Below are 18,469 nucleotides of genomic sequence, written 5' to 3'. Positions count from 1 at the left end.
TCTCTCTCTCTCTCTCTCTCTCTCTCCCTGCCCCTCCCTGCTCTCTTTCTCTCAAAATAAATAAACATGCGGGGACGCCTGGGTGGCTCAGTCAGTTGAGCATCCGACTTCCGCTCAGGTCATCTCACAGTTTGTAAGTTCAAGCCCTGCGATGGGCTCTATGCTGACAGCTCAGAGCCTGGAGCTAGCTTCTGATTGTATGTCTCCCTCTCCCTCCCTCTCTCTCTCTCTCTGCCCCTCCACCACTCATGTTCTATCTCTCTCAAAAATAAACACTAAAAAATTAAAAAAAAATAAATCAATAAACATGTAAAAAAATAAAATAAAATAAAAATTCCTTTTCCTCTGGGCACAGAGTTCATGGTGAAAGCACTTCAGCAGGCCGTCAGCAAGAGTGGTTAAAGGGCTTGGGAAATGATGCCACAATTTGTGAGGTATGGGTAGAGCCCGCTGGACCTTCAGCCAGAGGGGTCACCCCATCGGCCCCTGCGCTCTCCCCTTTCCCACCTCCTTAGCTGTGGAAACCAAGTTCTTGCCCCGTGGCAGGTACAGACAGAAGTTTCCCAAGGCAAGCATAAATCGACACTTGCTCTTTCCACGTGTACGGCCTTCAACGGCACACAATGTGCTTTCAATATCTCACTTGATCTTCACTTCACAAAAATGGACATTGTAAAAGGGTTTTGTCATCGTCAAAGCCCTTTAGTCAACGTGGCTTCACATGGTCCTGCTGGCATGACGGGGAACTCCCCCGTTCCCCTTTCACAGATGAGGAAACGGACCCCCAGAGAGGCTACGCCAGAGTTGGCGAGAGATGAGGAAAAAGCACACAGCTCACCCGGGGGGTCCCCAACAAGGGTGTGAGGCTGAAGAAGGGCTGTCCGACCCGAAAACTGCACAAAAGCCCTGGCTCCCTGCTTGAGGTTTTGAAAGCAGAGGTGACCAACCTGAATTGCAGGTTCAAGTCTGGAGCCTGGCTGCTCCCGGCTCTAGTTCCCTCTCCCTCCTTCCCTCCACCCTCCCTCCTTGCCTCTCGGCTCTCCCACTTCAGTGGGGACTTGCAGATATTTTGAAAAGGATTATCCCATATGTTCTAAACCCCAGCAGCAACCACCTCTGCGGTGAGCAGGGCACCGGGCCTGGAAATGTGCGTCTTGGGCCATTGGGAGAAGTGCCTTCCTTTCTTCTTATGAATCATGTGAAAAGCCTATTAGGCTTTATTCAAAACTGCTGTTTTTAAGTCTTTGCGATCCTGGCTCTGTAGACACTGGACTCTGGCTAAGCAAAGGGTGAAGTGAGAAAGAGATGGAAACAAGACTCTTGCTACATTCTTCTGGTGACAGATTTGGAACATGAGCTAATGCACAGGCCAGCCCTGCCAAAGCTGAACAAAAACAATGCTATCTACAGCTGCCTCGGGGCATCTTTCTGAGCACAAAATAGCCTCTCCCCACTCCCTCCCAGAGGCAGCTCAGGTTTTTTGTTGTTTTTTTTTTTTTAAGTTGATGCAAGGGTGTGGATAAACTTTGCAAGCCAATATATCATTTGGTTTAGCTTTAGAAATATTTGATCATGCTGATCTGGCAAAGAGCAAAAAAAAAGCGTTCTCTAGCAGGAAAAGTTGGTCTCCGCAGTAACTAGTTGGAGCAAGTCAGTAACTATTTGGAGACACAGACAGAAGGGGAGTCTCAGGCTGACTGAGGGTCTGACTCTCCCCACGCTGAGTTCAACCCTTGACTCCTGAGCTTGACTTTGGCCTTCGGGCAAACTCAAAGGCTAACAGCTGCTTTTTCCTGTTGCCTAGAAAATGTAGAACAAGTTCTCAATCACAAGACGCTTCTTGTTTCTCTTTTCGTTTTTTCCCCAGTGTTTGCTCAGTCGTTCTTGTATGTTTTAAATTGTTTTGAAGCCCTCCAGTGGGAAGCACAAAAACGAAAATCAATTCCCAGACGGTCGCCTGGCCAGATTTGGGTTCCTCGTGAGTTGCGAGAACCACAGCCCACAGGGCAAATGTAATTTATAGCAAATGTGAAAGATGTTCACGAAGCTTACGTTAACTAGGGTATTGTTAACTGGAGCCCTCTTCTGTGTCGTTTGCTATTCTGAATGCCTGTCATTCTGAATGGACCAAGCGGAGGTAGGGGCAAGGTATCATTTACATGTCGCCCACAAATGAACTGAGAAAATACGCTACAAGTAGCAAAAAAGATGCTCTACTATTTAGTACTTTGGGCAAGATGAAATTCTTGTAAGAATCACTGAAAAATTTAACTTTCATTTGGAACCTCATGGTAGCATTAGCATTACCTTTAGGGATGCAATGGGCTTTGGAAATCCTCTGGATTAGCAGATGGTTCTTTAACAGAGTGTCAGACCCTCCTCAAGAGCCTTAGCGCCCCCCTCCCCCTTGCCCCAGCCACACCCCAGAACCGATGGGACCAGAATCCGCAGGTGGGATCCAGGCTAGGGGATCTTGTGAGAACTGCCCCCAGAGGGATGTGTCGGGGGCAGCCTGGGGTAAGAGCCGCGGCTCCTTGAACCTCCCCATCTGACGAAGGAGCCCACACAGGTTGGCCAAGGTGGCATCAGCAGCAAAGGCAAGACAGCAAGAACTCAAGAGTTTCCTTTTTTAAACACCAGCAACATTTACGTGGTAAAATTTGTCGCCAGGTGGTGTATTTAAACAAGCATTATCAGTGAATATGTGATTCAAATATTATGTCCCAGAACTTGGGGAGAAAAGGACCCCACTCAAACTCCTGGAGTGGAATTGTGCTAAAAACTTAGCCAAACAAGTTGCCAGTGAACCAGGGAAAGGAGGAGACGAGACCACGGAAGGTCATCCTAACTAACGTCCCTCTGTTGCACCGCATAGCCCCCTCCCACGCCTCCATGCTAGGGGACCCCTTTTGTAGCAGATCATAGCTCGAAGGACCAACAGACCCAAATTACATTGATACATGTTACAATTAAGTGCCAGTTCATTTCTAACACGCGGATGGTGAGCAAGGCACTTGCAGAAATCAGATATAACCACAGGACACAGGCACTCCCCTGGTGTCTGCTGTGCTCTTTTCCCTAAAACCCTCTTTCCTGGCTCCATTTTCCCCTGTCATTAATCTACATTACTCATGTGCTAACTTGAAAGCTTTATATTTTGTTGTGGCTTTTCATCCTCTGTATCACAGAAACATGTTACTACAATTACACAAGATTGTCATCCAAGGAAAATAGCTAACACCACCAGCATAAATAAGTTCCCAAAGACACGAAAAACAAAACAAATCCCCCCTAGAGTTTTATTTGTTCAGTTTGTTTTCCAAAATACCACATGCCACGTTTTAATCGAAAACCAACGTGCGCATCAGATTTACACATCAGATTTACCAAAGGTCTTGCCCTGGGCCCATTTCAGGACCGAACCCATGGCTTTCAGCTCTGATACCACCATAGGCAACTAATGACAGGACTTGGATCGGACTTAATGCAAAGAGCTGCCCAGAGGTCAAGGGCTTGGGCTCTTTCAGATAGACAAGAGTTCAAACCCCAGCACTGGTGTTTTCCAGTGCTCCGAGGCCAATTATACCCCACCTAAGACGGAGGTTAGAAGGTTAGAAGGTTGTTCTAAGGATCGAGGACACTCCCGTCTATGATACAGCTTCCGGCTGCACGAGGCTACCTGGTGCCTCAGCTGCTCCCCATCCCACTCTGGCACTCCTTCCCAGCACACACATACACACATCGTCACCTGTCCAGTCCGTGCTCTTGGACCCTTATCCAGTTTTACTCTCCTAATTGTTTCTCTTTTTACCAGCTCACGGTCTGCTAGGATCACTGTAAATTCCACTTCATCCAAATCAGTGAGTGTTCGGGGGTCTACGTGAGATCTGCTAGCGATCTTTCAAAACACAGGACCCCGGATTATCAGGTTACGTTTCGATCTTTTCGCGTTTAACCACGTATGGGGCTATGAACAACCCAAAACACCCGTCCCTGCCAGCACAGCTTTGACTATGCTGCAACAGTTCACAGACGAGGAGAACACGTTGGGATGTTTCACCAAGCGCCGCCCCCCCACGTGGTATAACTTCCAACACCACTGCCTTGCCTGCCACGCTTTCACTCGCTGCTCCGGGGCAGGCAGGACCCTGGGTCCAGGCTCCACCAGCAAGAAAGCCCACGCTCTTCCACGAAGGGGCTAGGGCAGCTTCAGTGTTCACCACCACAATGATTTTTGGAAGAGAGGACACACAAATGTCTCCATTTCGAATACAATATAAATGTGTGTAGGGTCCTACCTTCTAAGCAAACACCTGTAAATGTGTGAACTTGCAAAGCTGCAGTTTTCATGGCTTTGTAATATAATGTGTAAAGATGGAAACTGTCAGGTCTGAAAGATGACTACATCTAATGTTAAACGGAAAGAGGAGAGAAATACCAAAAAATTCTTTAGAATCTTTACATTTCCACTAAGATGATGTGAAAGGACTTCCTCAAGGGCCTGATTACTGGATGCTCAGAGTCCCTTCTTTCCCCCCCCCTTGGAGGTGCCTTTTCTTGAGCTGAATGAAAACGAGTGGTCACCAGGGCACAGTTGTGCCGTGAAAAGCAGTTAGTCCCTGTGAAGGAGTAACCCTGTGACAGCCCCACAGCCCCGGCCCTTCTCTCTCATCCTCTGACCTAATACACAACAGTGGAATTGCAAAGAACCCCTTCTTTCTTCCTTATAAAGAAGAAAATAAGGGGCACCTGGGTGGCTCAGTCAGCATCCCACTTCGGCTCAGGTCATGATCTCATGGTTTGTGAGTTCATGCCCCACCCGGGGTTCTCTGCCATCAGCACAGAGCCTGCTTCTGCTCCTCTGTCCCCTCCCCCATCTCTCTGCTCTCTGCCCTTCCCCCGCCGGTTCTCTCTCTCTCTCTCTCTCTGTGTCAACTTAAGAAAAGAAGAAGGAGAAAAGAAATGGGGAGGAGAGAAGTTAGTACTTTGGTTTCCCGAAAGACTAAACATAGCAATCTTTGTCTCGCACAGAAGGAGTTCTGTTGCGCATGGTGTGAAGCTGACAGGTGCGGATGTGCAGTTTTTAAAACAAAAATGAAAAAGGCATCCAGCAAGCAAATGCTTGAAGTCTCAAACGCAAGTAAAACGGCTCTGGCTCCGGGCTAAAAACTCCCCAGAGAATCAGGATATAATTTATGGCCAGACAGTTCATCTGATTTCTTCACCTGTAGTTTTGAAACATACCTGGTATTCACATTTATTAGAGCAGCTGGTTGGACCAGGAAGGTGATGAAATGGCAGAGGAATGGCTGAAGGGAGCCTTCCCCCTCACAACACTTGCAAGATCTTACTTAATCCAAGTACCCATCTAGAGCTGGTCAGACCACATTCTGAACAAAACGTATATTGAAAAGCACATTTAATGGGCACCTGAGGCATATGTTTTCAAATGACCTAACTGTTATTTTTGGATTTTTACTCGATTCGTATAAAATTATACTGCTAATAGATGTAATACATAAAACCAGAACTTGATCTGCAAAGGTGACTCTATGTCCTGAGCCCACAGCACGGTCTCTTAAAACCCAGCTTACGTTTGTAATTTCTTGATTCATGTGATTCCAATGAAGCTACAAAGTAGGAGAAGGTTTGCAGGGAAACATGCCAGCCCTCTCCCTGGTTTCCTAGTGCACGATTAGTTTCTGGTCGGTCCTTACAGACTTTCTTTAGGCAAGAAAATACGAGCAAATGCTTCCCTGTGCCTTTTGTGCACAAACACAGAGCACCCTAAGCGATGTTCCTTGGGGATCTGTCCCTACAGGTGCACAGACGACATCTTCCCACGTTGCCCTCATCTTGTCACAGCTGCACAGTATTCTATCATTTACCCACCCAGCCCCCTGTTGATGGGCATCGAAGTCTGCTATTTGACACAAAGCTACACTGCATAACCTCTGATGTAAGCAAACTGCCCCACACAGACATGGTGCCATTTTCATTCCCATCAGCAATGGTTCTTGGTTCCCCAGCTCATAACTGACTTCTAGATGTTCGCCCTACTGAGGCTTGCTGGTCATAGTACATTTTTATTTCTTTTACTCTGAATGCAATTGAGCACCTTTTCACCTGATTTACACCCATTTAAATGTCCTTTCTCCCATTTTGTGTGTTGTCAGTTTAGATGCTTTGCCAATTTTCCTCCAGTGCTTTTTTTTGTTTGTTTTGATTTGGTTTGGTGTGTGTGTGTGTGTGTGTGTGTGCGTGCGGGCGCGTATGTGTTTAGGATTTCTGGAAGTTTACATATTAATATGTTAATCACGTATCTGTGATAGGAGCTGCAGGTAGTTTTCCTAGTTTTTCTTTTCTCTTTGGTGGTTCGCACCCCCCAACCCTCCCCCCACCCCCCCACTGTGGGAAAGTGGTGGAGTTTTTTAAATACGGTTAATTTTTATCAATCTTTTATTTCATGGCTTCTGCACTGTAAAGCATTAGGGAACGTCCGCCAAACCTACAGCTATGAAGAAATTTTTCCTGTTTCATTCTAGTACTTGTTTTAGTTTGAAAAAATTTAAACCTACATAGAGACAGTGCTACGGCGAGCATGAGGTGCGCCTTTCTACTTTTTTTTCAAATTCTTCTTGAATTATTTAGGAGTGTTTTACAGATTTCTACACCTAGGTTTCAGATACTTCAGGTTAAATTATTCCTTGATATTTTATCCATTTTATTGCCTTCATAGACATGGTCTTTCCTTCCTCTGAGGTCTTCCAGCGGGATGTCTGGAGGTACAGCTTTTAACAGTGTCAAGTTCTTGTTCTCTGCCTCAAAAGATGCTCAGAGGCCCAGGTTCACCTGGGCTGTGACCCAGGCCACATCCCTGAAGCAGAGCTGGGAGCAAGCCAAATCAGGCCACAGCCTTCCTGAACTACTCCAGTCCCATTCATGGGCAAGGCTCAAGGAGATGGGAACCTGGAATAAGCAGAGAAAGGACAAAGCCACGGGACCTGTCTCCAGGTTTTCTGTCGAGCTTTTATGCAACAAATAATTTGCTCTGTGATTAACTGTATTGCAAGACAGGCATCTACTGACAACTTGTTTGCATCTCTACAGAAGGTCACAAAAGGCCCTCGGTGATCACTCAGGCTACCTACAGACGTGCAGCTGGGCAGGACTGGTTCTCTACTGGGAGAGACGCCTCGAGATAGCCGAGGAGAGGACTGGCGTTATCTCTCCAGCAGAATCCTCTCTCACTAAAGGCACCGTGCTGCACCTGCTTTCCTTCCTGCACATCCAAGCAACCCCTCGGGCTGGGCGATCCTGCCCACGCCACCCTGACCCCTTCCCTTCTCTTCCTGCTGCCGTCAGTGTGCTTCAAGACTTGTACAATCCCAGCCTCCTCACTACCTCAGTAGTCCATCCTTCGGCGGCCCAAAGTCCCAAGGTTTCCTGTGGCCAAGAAACACACACCCCTTTTCTCGTCATTCAAGGCTGTCCGTTGACCGAACAATGTCCATTCATGGTACCTTCACCCGCCCTTCCCTCTTGCCCGCCAACCTCCATCATTCCACTTGTCAAATTCCTACCCATTGTCTACATCTGTGAAGTCTCCGTGGACTCCCTCCCGGGCCTCCACTCCTGTGCCTTGTGACACAAACTGTGTCCCATCAAACTGTGACTGTGTGTGTGCACGGCACCTCTGAGCTTCAGGGCTGCCCGAGGCTCTCCAGTACCCAAAGCACTGCTTGCTTACACATTTCCGAGTTACGTTGGTGTGCTTGCCATGCACCTCAGATCTACCTCCTTCAGCTCTTGCAACATGTAACATCTTGCTTTCTTTTTGCCTTTCTGGATAAGAGTGAGTAATACTTAACGATAATACCCACAAGGTGCCTGAGAGGAAGGTTGCCTTCTCCTTCCTCAGTTCAGTGTCTACACCGATGACAATCTCTACAATTCAACAGCCTTACCCGAATCCCTCTCAATGTAATTCGTGCTTTACTTTCGTTTGGTAGGAAGAAAGCTCATTCACTACCTTGAGAACACCACTCCTTCGCATTTTTTTTAAGGTCTAAAAGCACTCAAAAGCCCCTCTGTTTAAAAGATTTAACTGTTTCAGGGGCGCCTGGGTGGCTTAGCCGGTTAAGCGTCCGACTCCTGGTTTTGGCTCAGGTCACGATCTCGAGGTTCGTGGGTTCGAGCCCCTCGTCGGGCTCTGTGCTGATGTCGTGGAACCTGCTTCAGACTCTTTCCCTCTCTGCACCTCCCCCCACTCATGTTGTGTCTCTCTCTCTCAAAATAAATAAATAAATAAATAAATAAATAAATAAATAAATAAATAAACAAACTTAAAAAAATAAAAACATAAAAAAAAATAAAAGATGCAACTGTTTCAAATGTACGGGCTGTGGGGACACGGCTCTGACTCCCCTCAGGGCCGGCGGCAGGGGAGAACCGCCCGTGTCAAGTGTTACTCATCCCCAAATGCTCCCAAGCCAGGACAGGATGTGATAAGAGTCTCTTTTTAGCTCTGGCAGGCATGTCCCTATGACATATGATGGTTCAAATGCCACCCCTTGTTTCAGATAAAAATTACTCGACACTTTATAACATCCTGGGATATTCTGGAGGGGAATGGGGAACAAACTAATGTCAAAGGCAGAGCAGTTCTTGCACTCAAGAGGTACCAAAACAGGCCGGGTTGACTACCGTTAGATGTGGCTACAAAGCAGACCGGTCCCCAGCTCTGCAGTATGCTTCAGGCGAGGGACAGAAGTACCTTGGAAGTAAAGCGACAGCTTGTAGAGCTGCTGATCTCAACCAGTCAGAACTCAGAGTGAATCCTTCAAGGTGACGGGAGCCAGCTGTTTCCCTGGGACCCCACCACTTGGGGCAGCCTCGAAGTTCAAGATTAGATCTGGATATTGTAAGAAAAGGGGCCATGCCAGCAACAAGGGGGAAGAATCTCTCATTCCAGACATTCAGCTCTAGGAGACAGCAAACGGCATAGTGGGAGGGGTGAGGCTGTGGAACAGTGTGAAATCTGTCAGCAAACTGTTGCCTCGGTTTTTTTATAGAAATATTCTATCTGCCCGAGGGGACGGCCCAGACGTTGGCGGGACTCACCTACTCAGCTACCTCAGAAACTACCAACCCTCAGCCCTTCTTCCCATTATGCGTCAGAAGAGAATCTGTTTGGACTCGGGTGCCATGTGTGTGCCAGCAGGGTGCTGAGGTCGTTTGAGCAAAGGTCCTGGGAATCTGGAGAAACACAGGCAGTTAAAGTGACCACAGGCTCTTAACGGCCAACAGAAATTTAATCCCCTCGTTCTAGTTATTCTCAGGGAAAACTGTTCAGAGTGTCCCGTTGTCCTTCTATCCCCCTTCTTGCTTCTCATGTGTTAGAGATGACATCAGGCGGCAGGATGACTGAGCATTCTTTTTACATCATGCGTGACGCAGCAATGGCATTGGAAGTGATCTCCACTCTGAGCCCGGCTGAATTAAAGGTGAATCGCTTACAAACGGACACGTGATCTCCCTACTGTGAGAACGCAGGGTTTGGGAGCAGCGCTGTCTTCCCCACGTGCTCTGCCCATATACGCTGCAGTTGAGCAAACAATTTATATTTCAAAGAAACAGCTGTGGAGCTTTGGATCTGGTAAAAATAAGAGGATGTCGGGGGGCGCCTGGGTGGCTCAGTCGGTTGAGCGTCCGACTTCGGCTCAGGTCATGATCTCACAGCTCAAGAGTTTGAGCCCCGAGTCGGGTTCTGTGCTGTCAGCTCAGAGCCTGGAAACTGCTTCGGATTCTGTGTCTCCCTCTCTCTCTCTGCCTCCCCCCTCACACCCTGTCTCTCAAAAATAAAATAAACGTTAAAAAAATTTAAAAGACACAAAACACTTAGCAAAGGAAAATTCGATTTTCAAAATATCCTTAGATCCTTGCAAGTATGCTTTTCCTAGTCACTTATGTCCTGACCGTACAGCTAATTAGAACAACGTCCATGAAGCCCCACTGCAGGTGGGTCCATTCACATGCCACATGGATGGGTAGGCATTGGACCAAGACGCTACAGAGGGAGGGACAGGGGGCCAATGCCAGTGACACCCACCATGCTATCAGAATCACTGGGTGTGGGGGGTGGGGATTATAGTCTCTACCCCCCAGGTCTGGGATGGGGTCCAACGAGAGCTTTATCAAGCAATTCTACTGATCATTCAATCTTAGAAAACAATCACCTTGATGAATTGTGATCTATTTCAAACTGATGATATGATTCTAACTGAAATATATTTCAATTAACCCAGAATTTCCTCTAGATGAATAAATATGCAGATATTCATCTATAATTTGATATTTGAACCAAAATAATATTTTCTTCTTATTTTTTTTTTTTAAAGACAACCACCTAAGGGTACTAAAATCCAGGTAACTTTCCAGGTAAGTTTCTAAAATTTAAGGTACTAAATTTAAGGTACCAAATCTAAGGTACTAAAATCCAGGTAAGTTTCCAAAACCTACCCAACTCCACCAAAGCAGGAAAGTTTTCCCTTCCCCTTGTGAGATGTGTAAGATTTATGATGAAGGCTTTCTTGGTGTGAACCGGCTATAGAATGTAGGTGAAATCTGATGTATTGAGCTCCACATTCTCAGGAAACTGGCTTTGGAATGATCACTCAGGCATCGGGAATAGCCTTTATCATTATTACTAAGATAATATTTTTAAAAATTTTAAGTTTATTTATTTATTTATTTATTTATTTATTTATTTATTTATTTTGAGAGAAAGAGAGCAAGCAAGAATGAGTGGGTGAGGGGCAGAAAGAGAGGGAGAGAGAATCCCAGGCAGGCCCCACACTGTCAGTATCAAGCCCAATGCAGGGCTCAAACTCATGGACCATGAGATCAGGACCTAAGCTGAAACTGAGAGCTGGACACTTAACCAACTGGGCCGCCCAGGCGTCCCTATCATTTCTAACATTTTATTTGAAAAATTTTTAATTAAATGATACGAAACCATTTCGATAGATTCCAAAGAAATCACTAGCTCAAATCATCCACTTTTAACACCAAAGTTACAGAAAAGCACTGCAATAAAATTTTAGTTAAAAAAAATCCTTCCAGCTTAAGGCTAAAATCGAAACCTAGACATCATCTTAGCCCCAAAGAAGGTTAATAATAACAATCTCCAAATAAATACTGCCATCCAGCAAAAGCTGCTTTCAATGTTTTACGTGTATCAGCTCACTTGATCCTCAAAACAAATCTTTGGCCATGTACTATTGTCAGTCCCATTTTACAGATGAGGAAATTGAGACAGAACCTGAGTTCCCTGCCCATGCTAATGGAACTAAATGTGTTGGAATGGGTACCCATTGAGTCCAGCTCCAGGGGCCACAGAGAGAGCCTAAAGTCAGGTATCAGGTTTGAACTTTCAAGTAAGTAAATCACATTAGCAAACCTTTTAAGGCAAAAGACAGCGTCTATTTAAGAAACAGAGTGATTTTTAAATTGCCATTATTAAAACGATCATACCACAACGACCCTATCTCATTTGCTTCACATTTAAAATTAAACAATTTTCTAGACATTTGCCACCTTGTTTTTCAACCTTTTAAAACATCCCAACTCTCTCAGTTACTTAAAAAAAACTCGCCGGTGTATTATTTAGCATATTGTCCCCATCAGCGCAAAGCAAATTCAACAAAGGACTGGAATAATGACAGATTTTATTTCAATTTTATTGGCAGGAACTTCTGTGTCTAATTGCTCATTTCGTTAAGAGCTAAAAACTAGTTGCTCCTCACTTATTACCTACAATATGAAAACGAAACTGTTTAAAACAAAACATTTAATTACTCTCCTTCGGGAGAAGGCTTGAATGAATCACAAGTGTTACAAGGCACATTTTCACTAAGGAGCGTGGCAGATGAGGACATCGAACGGGCTTTCAGCTCTTTATGCTTTTGGCTGATTCCCGTGTGGGTCTGTGTGGGCCCGTGCATGGGCGTAGGTGTGTTTGTTCCATTCATTAATTTCTTCGTTGTACAACTATTTATGGAACACTTGTTATGTACCAATTATTGGGACAATAATGGTTAGAAGTCCTAAATATCAGACATACCAGTATAAATATCAGTACAAAAACATTTTCTAAATCCTGTTTAGAAATGCCTAAAAATGTTTGCCACTTTGAGATACCCAATTTCAGAGTAATTATGAGTTCACCACCCTAACTTCCTCCCGTTAATTTCAGCAACTTTAAACCGAAGTTGATTCTTTTCCTACAGAATCAGTACTCACATAATACCCTGTCTAAACAATATACTTCTAAAGAAGACCAAGTTCAGTTTTTAAATACTTACCAACTCAAGGTTTTTTCAACATATAACTAGGTGACTTAATGAAACCATCACTATTTGGGGAAATTGTATTTCTAGCTTTAGGATAAAAACATGTAAACCTGTTCTGTAACACTAGAGTTCGGGCAATCAGGATATATATATATATATCTATATATAGATATATATATCTATATATAGATACATATATATATATGCAAGTTGTTCCAAAATCTAATGCAATCTATAATAAATTGATATATACAAGACAGACTCTGATAAATAAAACCTCACACTGAAAATCTGTTAATTTGACACTAGGATTTACTGTACTGCACCCATATTTTCTAAGTAAAGTGCACAGAGCATCACGTATTTGTCTTAACAACAACAGGTTTCATTTGAAATTTCAAATAATACATTAATTCTTTTGCCCAATCCTAATATGAGACTACAGAGTGCAGCCAGAGTGCACTCAAAGCTGTTCTGCCCAGGCCCAGGTCCACGCAGAGCCAGTATTGGGTGGCTCTAGAATATTCTCGTGTGCCTGAGTGTTCCACAGGTAGGGCTGTGTGTGTGTGTGTGTGTGTGTGTGTGTGTGTATGAGTGTGCATGTTGTTCTTCATGCTGCTATCTGGTTACTTAAATCTAAGTCAACTAGAAAACCGGCAAATTCATATTGAAAAATCCTGTCCACTTAACCAAAAAGCTCCCTAAAGTATGTTCAAGGAAACCACTTTTGGAGAGAGTCCTTGGAGGGATCCTCCTAGGTGATTACGACATGAGGTTCCCGTGTGCGCCCCAAGGTATACAGTCTACTTATTGTTTCTGTGTGGCTCTCCTTGAACAAAGGGGTTAGATTTAGACAACAGATGCCTCCTTGAGTATTTCACAGTGTGGCCGAGATGCTGAGGTTTTTAAATCCTAAATCACAATGTCATGGGTCATTCTAGTAACTGCTAATCATGTGACACAATAATTGTGAATGCACTACGAGGGGATAAGACCGCTTCTGAGTGTCTCATGCACGCAGACAGCAAAGGGTGTTTTCATGGAGGCTGGTGAATCCCATCCTCTTTGGGGTAGGAGAACGTTGCATAAATCTGATTTTACACAAAGCTCTAGAATCATCCCACACCCCAACAGCTGCACACAGTTCAGATTAAGAATCAAGACCTCTTAGGGGCGCCTGGGTGGCTCAGGGGGTTGAGTGTCCAACTTTGGCTCAGGTCATGATCTCACAGTTCGTGAGTTAGAGCCCCGCGTCGGGCTCTGTGCTGACAGCTAGGAGCCTGGAAACTGCTTCGGATTCTGTGTCTCCCTCTCTGTCTGCCCCTCCCCACTCATGCTCTGTCTCTCTGTCTTAAAAATAAATAAAACATTACAAAAAAGATTAAAAAAAAAAAAGAATCAAGACCTCCACACACGGTTCTTAGGGAGGGGAAGATTTATGATAGAGTTTGTCAAATTCAAGTTTTACTTTATGTCCATAATGCTGTGGAACAGAAAACACTGTTTTGTTTTGTTTTTTTCTGACTGCAACAGGCTGTTTGCAGCTCCTTCACAAAACAAGACCCCACTGTAGAGATGAGGCGTGGCCTCTGGGGCCTCGGGCAGAATTTTTCTGGATTTGTGGCTGCACAAAGCACACGTCAAAGCACGGTCAGACTTCCTCAGCTCTGCTCCTCACACGGACCCACAATGCCTGGCATAGTCTAGAGCCTCTCGACCACTGACAAGACCCAGATGCCTTCCTTCTACTCACGTGTAACTGTCCAGATACAGTGGTCATGGCGGATCAGGGAGAACGACCGGGTCTGCCTCTCACCCTCTGCTGCCCTTTCTCTCACAGGGCACAGTTGGGGCCTTTCGGCAGACAACTCAATGCAGAGCACTGGTGTGGCCTCCAAGCGTCTGAAGACTCCAGAAGCACATGGCGGAGTGTCAACTTGGACAAGACAAGTGTCAACTTGAGATTCAGGTGGCTTTGCCATCACCTAAGTAGCCCAGAATGACAACAACCAAGTACCCCAGTGGAAAGATAAAGTGAGGAGGTCATGGCCTCCAGAATCTAAACAGAAATGTTAAGATTAACGATCTTCTTTGATCCCGATCCCCTCAGAGGACTGAAAGAAGACGCGAAGCCCCAAAACATGTTTCCCCAGTCATCCAATGTTTAACTTCTTGTCTAAACTTCAGTTGCTCAAGAATATATATTTAAGGAGATTTTCAGTACCAGAGAAGAAACGTGTTCAGATGGATAGTGAGTCATAGTCAAAGCCTGTGTGAGAAAAACAAGGGATTCTGTGTAATTTGTCGGGCTGTCAAACTTTAAGGACCCTTCTGCCAAAATGATTTCGGTCAGTGAAAACTAAAACTAACCAGACGTATGACAAATGTTTACAACCAGGGTCAAGAGTGTTTACGCGCCAGCAGTCAGCTTTTAAAGCACAAGAGCTTTGACCAAAGATGAACTGAATGCAGCCAGCGCTTAATGCTCCTGGGAAGAGTCAAGAACTCACAGCCACCGCTGGCAAAGTCCACAGATGCACAGGACCTGTGAAGTATGGCTGAGCTGGGGGTCATCTCCTTGTGGGGCGAGATCTATTTTTAAAGGCCAGCACATACACACACACACACTATGATATGGTTTCCCCTAGAAAGCCAGAACGGCCGAATAATTACCACATTTCTAATTTTACATTTGAGTTAACAACACCAGAGCAGCAGCAGAGATTTGGTTGTCATTTGTGTGCCACTAAAATTAAACTGCAGCATACAGTACTCATTTTCTCCTTATCGCTAGTGCCACACGACATATTGAAAGATGCCAAGTAGGAACAAAGAAGAAAGAAAAATATAAGCACATATTTTTTGGCTGTTATTCGGACATATCCGCACGGAGGCATATAATATGCATGCGAACAGAGATAACGTGAAGGAAAGATGACCAATTTGCTCTACCAAGAAACGAGTCTCTTTCCACAAAATATAATGAGGCCTACAAATCAGACTCCATGTTGCAGAAAACAATAATTTTTAAGAGATCATCTATAGTATTAATCGTACTACAAAAGGGTCACAACTGTGTAAAGGGAGATTTCATGTCTGTATAAACATACACACACACACACACGTATTTTAAAAACTGCACACATTAAAATCAGTAAAACTTACAGATATCCATGGCCATGTTGCTTATGTCTTGACTTAGCTGAAGATAAAAGAGAAGTAGCAAGAGAAAAGAAAATACGAGAATAGAGAAGAAAAATAGGAAGTGAAAAGATGAAAAGAGGACAGGAACAGAAGAGGAAGGAAAGAAAGAAGAAGAAAGGGAAGAAAGGAAAGGAAAGTGAAGGAAAGGAAAAAGAAAGAAGAGGGGCACAGACAAGAGGAGGAAACGGATGTGGCTGACTCACCTTATATTGTCCCTAAATACCCACCCACCCCTCTGACAAACCAAAGAAGGTCAGGTGGTAACGAGGAGCCCCAACTCGATTGGTTATTTTAAAAACATCTATTCAGCTCAACAGCTGAGCTGAATAGTTTTTGATATATGGTCATCTAATCTAATTAACCACATCGATTCATCCGCACTCGATGCGAGGGTTCCACAGGGGCAACGAGGCACTGTCCCTGCCTCTTGCTTGGTGTATTTAGTAATGGATCGCTACATTCTTTTCAGATACAAGTCAGTCCTGTTGCACCTGTAGGGTGAAACATCACTCTGGTCTATTTTGATTTCAGGTGGGAAGCAGTGGAGTGGAGCATAATCGGACCTGCTTGCATTACTCCATGCATGAGGACACCAGGACTTTCTCCGAGCTTGCTCAGACCAGCCAATGGCTGTGGGAGCCGAAAGGTGGCCGGAGGAGACTTTCCCAGGGAAGGCAGTAAGCTCCCTGAGGCGGGGAGGCGGGGAGGCAGGGAGGGTTGGTGAGGAGAGGCATTCCCACACTGAGGGGAATGGGCGTGCGAGAGCAGATGGTGTGGGTGAATGCCTCGTCGCTCGGCGACTTGTGCCGGCTGGCGGGGTCCCCTCTGTTCTTCCCACCAGGCTGCCCGACTCTGCCTTCTCCACTCTCAGAGGCTCACCAGCCACAGGCATCTGGGGAACACGCAGAATCCTTAGTCGGCACGGCCGGCACTCAAAAATAACTAGGATGGATGGATGAGGGGTATCCTGCAGGCTTGGTAAGTAGAGCCGTCCCATGAGCTGCCATCACAGAAAAGTCTCCTCACCACCCACACCACGGCCCTGGTTTCCAGAGGACAGCTTGAGTTCGCACCCACAGGTATAAAAAAAGGTAAAAGCGAAAACAAGCAAAAAAATTCACGTAAAGTCACTTCTCACAAAACCCCATCACTTTCAGCCAAAACACAAATGTAGGAAAAAACAACAAAGCCACAATAAAGCCCAGGTTGACATGCCGGCAACCTATCCGAGGACACCCCTCCAAACGACTTTGCCACTGCATTGGCGGCCCTCCCATCCACACCGACCATCAGGCAGGTGCTGCCCGGCGGACCGAAGGACCCAACTCTAAGGCTGTTATTGGACTGTAAAGCCACACAATTCAAAACGTGGACGTGAACACCGAATGTGTCCAGGGCCACAAAGAACCTACAGAACCATACAGTGTGTGCACCCGCTTACCCTGGGGGTGTGTATTTGTGGACGGGTGGGAGGAACGGGGAATCCACAGGAAAGCCTCCTCGGAGGCGATACATTTCCACGAGCTCTTGAAAAGCACAGAGTTTTCTATGTTCCCTCTGCCATCCAAGTATCACCCACCCCATGGCTATGTCAACAGGTGACGCACTGTAGCCCCCTGCTCGTATCAGTAGACGCACGGGGCGTACATCCACTTCCTCTGGACCTGTGACGTCCAACACAGTGGTACTGGAGCTTAAACGAATTAAAAGTAACTTAAAAGTTCGATTCCTCAATTGCCCTTGCCACATTTTCAAGTGCTCGATAGCTGCCTGTGGCCTGAGGGTACCGTGCAGAACACTCCCATCCAGAGAACACAGCCATCAACACGGGGAGTTGTACTGAGCAGCGATGACCCAGACTTGTGGGCTGCCCGACCCTGTTCCAGCCGGTGGATGCTAAACCTTCACACGCTCCAGGGGTACGCCCCCACATGGGGGTCACCTAGAGACCTCCAGGCACCTCACTTCTATTCAAAAATTGGAACGTGACTTTAGTTTCTCATGGGAGTCACAGCCCAGCTCCTTCAGCAAAAAATGGAAAACATGGGGCACCTGGGTGGCTTAGTCAGTTGGGAGTCCAACTCTTGATTTTGGCTCATGTCATAATCCCAGGGTCGTGGGATCAAACCCCACGTCAGGCTCAGTGCTGAGCCTGGAGCCTGCTTAAGACTCTCTCTCTGCCCCTCCTTCCTGCTCATGATCTCTAAAAAAAAAAAAAAAAAAAAAAAAAAGTTAAGAAAAAAAGGAAAACAATGGATCCTCACCTCCATTAAATGAGCTTTTAAAACAAGGAACATTTTTCATATACGTTTTGGGAGATACCATAACCTCCTAAAGCCTGTTTGTGTACCTATTTAAAAACATTCGCTCAGTAAGAGCACCTTTCGCAGTGATGGCCTGAAACCCAACTTCTCTGCAATAAAAATGTTGGCTCCACACTGCCCTATTGTCTACCTGTTAGTCTTTTTTTTTTTTTTTTTATAACTTGAGCTCATTAATTATAGAAATCATCACCAGCCTCACATTAGCCAGAGAGAGGCTATGAATAAAAATTAGCTCAGAAAACTCTCTCCATTAAAATACCAAGGTAATTTGTTCTCAAATCTTAGCATATCCGTTTACCATGTGATTAGCATTTTTATCTGGAGCTACTGAATAAATTGTAATTTACTTTTAATGAAATAATTACCTTGTGAAGGACAAAGGTTGAAATGTTTATAGCCCTATGAACCAAGAACGCCCTTTACAACTGGTGCAAAATTCAACGTAAAAATTTAACAAAATTCTGGGCGCCTGGGTGGCTCAGTCGGTTCAGCGTCCAACTTCGGCTCAGGTCATGATCTCACGGTTTGTCAGTTCAAGCCCCCCACCGGGCTCTGTGCTGACAGCTCGGAGCCTGGAGCCTGCTTCAG

At 45.4% G+C, this 18,469-nt stretch overlaps 1 protein-coding gene across 5 annotated transcripts in view; it reads right to left on the bottom strand.

Annotated features, from left to right (window-relative positions):
* The window catches only part of SVIL (supervillin), a 231,288-nt gene that overhangs the window by 123,123 nt on the left and 89,696 nt on the right, over window positions 1-18,469 (bottom strand). The gene's annotated exons all lie outside the window — the stretch shown is intronic.

This window comes from Panthera leo, chromosome B4 (assembly GCF_018350215.1).
Source record: "Panthera leo isolate Ple1 chromosome B4, P.leo_Ple1_pat1.1, whole genome shotgun sequence".
Taxonomy (NCBI): domain Eukaryota; kingdom Metazoa; phylum Chordata; class Mammalia; order Carnivora; family Felidae; genus Panthera; species Panthera leo.
Note: the sequence above shows the minus strand (reverse complement) of the source record. Positions and strands in the feature narration are given on the sequence as shown.